The following is a 7,846-nucleotide window of genomic DNA, read 5'->3' as shown; positions in this document are numbered from 1 at the left end:
GGAATTCTAGCTAGAAAAAAGTTGTCAACTACAAAAATGAAGCTCTATATTTGTTTAGTGTTTTCTGAAGTTTTCAGACAAATCCAAAAAAAAAAGAGAAAATCCAAACTTTTCAATTTTTAAGAATCTGTCATAGGTTTTTTTAAAGACAAGTCCAAATTTGAATGAAGGGCACACTGGGGAATTTTAATTTCAAGATTTTCAGACGTTTGCTGAAATAATTGAAATTGTTTTGAAATTGTAGCCCAAATTGACATGTTTCAATATTATCCGAATTTTTGAATTTTTGCCAAAATTTAACACTTTCCAATTTTTATTTTTCAAAAAATTAAAAAAAAACCGAAATAAAAAAAACTAAAGATTTCAGAATTTCAGATGCTTTTTGTATTTCAAAATTCAAAAAATGGCTGAAATCCAAAAAAAAAATACTGGAATCACTAGTTTTCCCCCTTTCTGGGGGAAGAATAATTTCTCTGGGATTGAAAGGAAAATAGCTAATCCCCTGAAAATCGTCACTTTTTTGTTCATATCGTCTGCTGAAAAAGCTTCTCTTCTTCTGGATTGACGCACACAGGATATTGGGGCGGATTGGATATTTGGGAGAAATGAGAAGAGCGAAAAAATGCGGAAACACGAATTAGGCGGGGATTCATATATGTATTCATATATAGATAGGGATATGAAGGAGGAAAAGTGATAAGAAATTATGCAGTAGAAGAAAAAGGAACGGATTTGTATATTCCTTCATATATGATTCATTCGAAAATCTCGAAAAATCTAGATATTTATAAAGGTGGAACTAGCTATTGTACTTTTTCAGACGTGCGCCTTTTGAAGACGCATATCTCAGGAACCGTGCTAGCTAGACAAAAGTTGTCAACTACAAAAATGTTAAACATAAAATTTTACGCACTTTTACAATTGACAACTTTGTTCTAGCTATTGTAGTTTTTGAGTTTTGCCACTTTAAAGTTGGGTCACTCTCCTGTCGCACCACTGGTGTGCGGCACCAGGCGGAAAGGAGGCGCGCCAACTTTAAAGCGCACATCTCAAAAACTACGGTAGCTAGAAGAAATTGGTAAATTACGAAAATATGTCAATTTTTATGCTGAGCAATTTTTTTGGTGACAACATTTTGATTGCTATCATCCTTCTAGAGATATGCGCCTTTAAAGTTGGGGCGCCCTCATGGCGCGCTCTTTGCGCAAGTGGAAGGGAGACGTGCCAACTTTAAAGGCGCTTATCTCAAAAACCACAAACGCTAGAAAAAAGGGGTCAATTACAAAAATGAAGTTTGCTTTTTGTTCTATAGAGTTTGGAAATTTCAGACAAATCTCAAAATAAAATCTTCAGCTACAACCGAATTAGTTCTCGATTGAATGAAAATGTATAGGTCTCACGCGTTCCTTCTTTTCAAAGATAACATGGAATAAAAAATATATGTGTGTTGAAAAAAGAAGCAGAAGATGCTCCATCTTCAGTCTTCTCTAATCTTGTTTTCATTTTGAGAGAGAGAGAGAGAGAGAGAGAAGCTCGAAAATTGAGACAAGAAAACGTTCTTGAAAGTTAAGAGAATTGGCATTCATACCCTGGAGAAATTAGTAGCTAATTTGAAGGAAACGGAAGAAAATATAACATTTTCTAATTTTTGGGATTCGTTGAAAACTTGAATTGGTATTTTGAATTTTGAGTTTTAAAAGTTCAAGGGAATTTCAAAAAAGTTGCATCATTCGAAATTCCGAAAATCCGGAATCTAAAAATGCCAGAAAATTTCTAGAAGTTCAGTTTAGGAAATTCAATTTAGGAAATCCGATAATTCCGAATTCTTTCTTACAAATTTAAAAAATTAAGGAATTCAGAAATTCAGAAATTCAGAATTCTAAAAAAATCAGAAATTCAGAAATCCAGAATCTCAGAGAATAGAAATTCAGAAATTCAGAATTTCAGAAATTCAGAAATCCAGAATCTCAGAGAATAGAAATTCAGAAATTCAGAAATTCAGAAATTCAGAAATTCAGAAATTTAGAAATTCAGAAATTCAGAAATTCAGAAATTCAGAAATTCGGAAATTCAGAAATTCAGAAATTCGGAAATTCAGAAATTCGGAAATTCGGAAATTCAAAAATCCAGAATTTCAGAAATACAGAAATCCAGAATTTCTGAAATTCAGAAATCCAGAATCTCAGAGAATAGAAATTCAGAAATTCAGTAATTCAGAAATTCGGAAATTCAGAGAATAGAAATTCAGAAATTCAGAAATTCAGAAATTCAGAAATTCAGAAATTCAGAAATTCAGAAATTCAGAAATTCAGAAATTCAGAAATTCAGAAATTCAGAAATTCAGAAATTCAGAAATTCAGAAATTCAGAAATTCAGAAATTCAGAAATTCAGAAATTCAGAAATTCAGAAATTCAGAAATTCAGAAATTCGGATAAACATGTTAATTTGGACAAAATTACAAAATCGAAGAATCCAAATCTTTCAGAAACCTCTAATTTTTAGAGGATTTTAGTTAATTTCTTATAAATGAAATGTGGGTTTAAATAAAAAATTATTTAAGACTTCACAGAATTTCAGACCCATTTAACTGAAAACTTTGAACCTCCAAAAATCGTTATGTCTAAAAAGTATACATCTGAATATCCAAAACTTTCCAGTTGGGTGGTCAATATATGTAAAAAGGAGAAAAAGAGGAAAATAAATATATTTTCTTGTGTTAAGAATCCCCTAATTATGGGGGAGGGAGCCCTCCCTTCCTTATCATACCGAGAGAGAGAGAGAGAGAGAGAGAGAGAGAGAGAGAGAGAGAGGCAACATGTCTCTCTTTCTCTTTCTCTATATCTCCTCTTATCATTTCGGATACGCGGAAGAAGAGCATAAGAATACATTAAGCTCCTCCCATTTTCTATATACTTTTGGGATAAGAGATAAGGAGCTTTTTTGATATGATAAAAAATTTTCTTGAAAAAAATTTGTTTTCAAGATTTTTGGAAATTTCAAGTTCTCTTTAAACTCAAATCACAAAGACTAAATGATAGTGAGACAATATAATGATAAAACTAGTTTTTTTTTCTTCAAATTTATATGTTTTTTTTTGGATAGATCAAAAGTCGTTTGTTGTGATAATGATAAGAAAAAAAAAGAAGATATGTTCGAAAAAAGAGGAATTCGAATTTTGGATAGTATAAAGATCAAGAAATTGAAAAAAAAAACATTTGAGGTCAAAATTTGGAAAATTTGGAAAAACTAATTTCGGAAAAAAATGAATAATTTCAAAAAGTTTGGGGTGTTTTGGAAATAATGAAAACCTAGAATTAGAGAGATTTATGTTTTTCAAAGACCAATGGGGAATAAAATGAGTCACAGACTTTGAATTTTGGAAATCATCAGTTTTTTTTTTGAAAAATAAAATTGTGTTGTTGATAGGAAATTTTGAAATTGCCAAAATTATTTTGAAGTGTGTCGTTTAGAAACAAAAAAAACCTGATCATCCTGACATTTTTTTTGGAAGATGTTGTAAAAAATTTGCTGAAAAACAGAAAAACAAAAATTATCAAAAATTTGGCCAATCAAAAAATGTAGAAATTGGAAAATGGGACAATTTGGAAAACAGGGACAATAATCTTGTATCAACTTTCAGGAATTTCAGAATTACTGGAATCTTCAGGGAAATTATTTGGGATTTCAGAATTTTGAAATTCAGAACTCTGAAAATTTTGAATTTCGAAACTCTGAAAATTCTGAAAATTCTGAAAACCCAAAATCTTGAAAATTCTGAGAATTCTGCAAATGTTTCAATTCTGAAAATTCAAAATTCAGAAAATTCTAAATCTCTAAAAATTCCAAAAATTCTGAATATTCTGAAAATCCAGAATCTTGAAAATTCCAAAATTATGAAAATTTTAAAAATTCAAAATTTCGAAAATTCTAGCTTTCCTTAAATTCTGAGAAATGCTGAATATTCTCAAATTCTTAAATTCTGAAATATTCGAAATTTAAAATTGTCAAAATTCTAGAATTTTGAAATTCTAAAGTTCTGGAAATTCTGAAAATTTTAAAAAATCCAAAAATATGAAAATTCTGGAAATGGATCGATTCGGAAAATTTTGAAATTTTGAAATTTCAAAACTCAGACAATCCAGAATTCAGAAAATTCTGACAATCCAGAATTTGAAAATGAAAAATTCCAAAATTCTAAAAAAAAATGCTGATCTTTCTGATTTTTTTGGAGAGAATTTTAATTTTAGCTCCATTTTTTAGTTATGAATTTTAAGAGATTGATCTTTATTTTTGATCTCCATATCTTTTTTTTTCCAGAAAAAAAATTGAAATTTCCAGAAAATTCCAGAACCTTCAATTCCAGATAAACCAAAAAAAAAAGTTGGTGTGGTCCAAAAGAAAAGGTAAATAATTGATAAAGCCTAAAAATTGCGAAGGAGTCACATGTAGACATATTTCATCTGGAAAAAAGAGATAGAGCGAATTGGATCAGAATTAAAAAACAGGTCAAGACGAGAGAGTGTGTGAACTGGAGAGACGCAGAGAAGTTAGAGAAAAATGAAGAGGAAATAGAGATAAATTAGATTTGGCTTCTTCTTTTTTTTTGTTTTTCAGATTATTTTTGTTCGAAAAAAAAGAGAAATTAGGGGAAAATCCTTAGGGAATTTCTTTAAAAAGAGGAAGAGAAAGCTTAATTTTCTATTTTCGAAAAGAAATCTTTTTTCTAAAAATAAGAAATTTCAAGAAAAATTTCAAAATTTCGATTTTTTGAAAATCTGGAAATTTTGGGAAAAAAGAAAAAAAGAATTCCCGGAAAAAATATTGCGATGTTTCCAAAAAAATATATTTTTAAATAATCGGATTAAGAAGATTTTTTCGTACATATGTATAGAATTCTGTGACGTCATTTTCAGAAGTTTCAGGGATTTTGTTCTACATTCTGAAAAAACTCAAAAAATTGTGAAATTCTGGAATTCCGAAGAATTCCCAAACCTCTGAAATTCAAAACATTCTGAAATTCTGAAATTCCAAAAAATCCGAAATTCAAAAGTTGTGAAATTCTGAAGTTCCAAAAAATACGATATTTTGAAAAAAACTGAAAAAAATCAAAAGTTTAGAAAATCCGAAGAATTTGAAAATTAAAAAAAAATTCTGAAATTTCACGATTATCAATATAAAGTTCAGAAATTCGAAATTTTTCAAATTATTTGGAAATTTTGAACAATTCTAAAAACCAGAAAATTTGAACTTTGAAAATTCAAATATTCAGAAATTTTGAATTTTGAAATTCAAAAATTCGAAAACTCAACAAATTCCAAAAATTCTGAAATTTCGAAAGACTCTGAAATTCGAAAAGCTCAGTATATCCGAAAATTCAGAATTTCCAAAAATTCAGAAATCCTGAAATTAAAAAATTCGGAAATTCTGAAAATTCTGAAATTCCAAAAATTCAGAAGTCCTAAAATCTCTGAAATTCGAAAAAATCAGAAATTCCGAAGTTCAGAAATTTCGAAAAATTCAAAACATTTTGAAATTTTTCGAAGAATTCAAAAATTACAAAATCCTGAAACTTCAAAAAAATTAGAAGTTTAGAAATTCGAAAATTCGAAAAATCCAAATCTCTGACGAAATTTTCTGTGAAGTTTAAAAATTCAAGGGTTTATACGCTAAAACAATTAGTAGCTAATCTAAAGTAAGTGAAACATGTTTCCAATTTTTGGCTGAAATTTTGAATTTTGCGTTTTTATTTTGTTTCAAAAGTTCAAGGAAATCCCAAATAAGATCATAACCCAAAAATCCGAAATCCTGAAATTTCGAAAATTCAAAAACTCGAAAATTTTTTAATTGGAAAATTTCCGAAAAATGTAGGGAAATTTTATAAAAGGGTATAACCTTTTACCCTCAAAAAATATAAATTTGCAGAAGACAGAAAAAATTCCGGTTTGTGAGGAATTTGATCTTTTTATCATTTTTTTTTAAATCTTGCTTATCCAAAATGACCATGTTCTTTTAGTAAAAAAAGTAATGAAAAATTGTTTAAAATGCTTATCATAATATCAGCAACATTTTATCAGTTAACAGTTTCTAATATCTTTTACAGGAAATGAGAAACATGAGTTCAAAGCGGGTGGGTTGGGTGGCGTTCTAATAGAGCATGTTGTCAAATTAAGGAATCTCAATTTTTCGAAATGAATAATTTTCAATTTTGAATATTCCTTCAAAAAATAAGTGTGTCAAAGATTTTTGAAAACCGATGGCTGTCTAAACTATAGAATAAAAATCGTCCAAAAAAAAGATTACTTTTCAAATTCTATGGAATGGAATTAGCTAGTCAAGGAAAAAGAAAAAAAGAAAAAATAATAATTGCTATTATTATTTTTGATCCTCCTGTTTTCTCAATCTCATCTAAATCTTGTTTAATCAGATGACACAAAGAAAGAAAAAGATAATTAGAGAAAAAGAGAAAAAAGATAGTGGTCCCCACCCCGAGTCTCTCGTAACAACTGTTTAGATGGGAGAGAGAGAGAGAGAGAGAGAGAGAGAGAGAGAGAGAAAGAAAGAAAAAGAATCATCTGTGAACTTTTCCCCACAAGATGGGTGGATCTGGGAAACAACATGATGATGAGAAGAGACAAGAATTATGATGGGAGAGAAAGATTTTGAAATTTTTGGAAATTTTTGGAAATTAGCTACCGCGCTCCACTGCTAACCACATTATTTTTAATTTAGCAACTTCAAAATAAAACAAAAAAAACACATTTTGAAGGCCAAAAAGGGGGAAATTGGAAAAAAAATGGGCAAAACTAAATATCACATTACGGAAATGGAATGGCAGCACATCATGCACTTTTTGGAGGGGAAATATGATTCATTTTTTTATCTAGAAAAAATGACAAAAAAGATGCAAAATCGCTCTGAAGAACAATCTGAATTTGAAGAAAATTCCAACTTTTTTTTTTGAAATTTTTGATTTAAAGGATTTGAAATAAAATTGAAATTTGAAAAAAAAATACTGGTAGACTAATTTTTCGAGTCTTCTTCCACCTGATTAGGCTCCGCCCACTTTTGACAGTAAAAAATGAATTATTTATGGACAACCATAAAAGAAACCAAATGTGAAGAGGTCGATAACGTCAAAATTCTCCTGGAAAACTTTTAGGAGGAACTTTGAAATCTTGAATTTTTCTTTAAAAGTTTTTTACCAAAGGCAGGTGGTCTTGAAGTTTAAAGGCGCATATCTCTCACACCCTTGAAGATTCTGAAATTTTGAAAATTACAAAAATGTAGGTCATAAAATTTCGCACAACTTATTAGTTAACAAAATATTTCTAACTGCTCTAGCTAGCGGGATATAGGTGTTTATAGTTTGACGGAGATGCAGACAACGAGAGTTTTCTCGTTTCTCTGCGCCTCTCGCATGCTTCAAACGCCTATATTTCAAGAACCAATAACGCCATCAAAAAACTGTTCACTACAAAATTATGTGAAATTTCATTTTCTACAACTTTGTAGTTGACCCCTCTTAGATAACTCCCCTGGTTTCTGAGATATGCGTCTTGAAAGCTAAGACAAGACGCAGACAACGAGAGTCGTCTCGTTTCTCTGCGCCTCTCGCAAGCTTAAAACGGCTCTATCTCAAATACCAATAACGCTATCAAAAAATTTTCAACTATTGAACAGTGTAAAATTTTATGGACTATTTGTTTAATAGTAAACAAAATGTAGCTATCATTATGGATTTCGAGTTATGCGCCTTTAAAGTTGGCGTACCTTTCCACGCAGGAAAGCGTTCTAACTTTAAAGGCGCATATCCTGAGAACCAAGATAGTTACAAAAATGTGTAAA

This window comes from Caenorhabditis briggsae, assembly GCF_000004555.2.
Source record: "Caenorhabditis briggsae complete genome, chrIII, whole genome shotgun sequence".
NCBI classification, from domain to species: Eukaryota; Metazoa; Nematoda; class Chromadorea; order Rhabditida; family Rhabditidae; genus Caenorhabditis; species Caenorhabditis briggsae.
Note: the sequence above shows the minus strand (reverse complement) of the source record.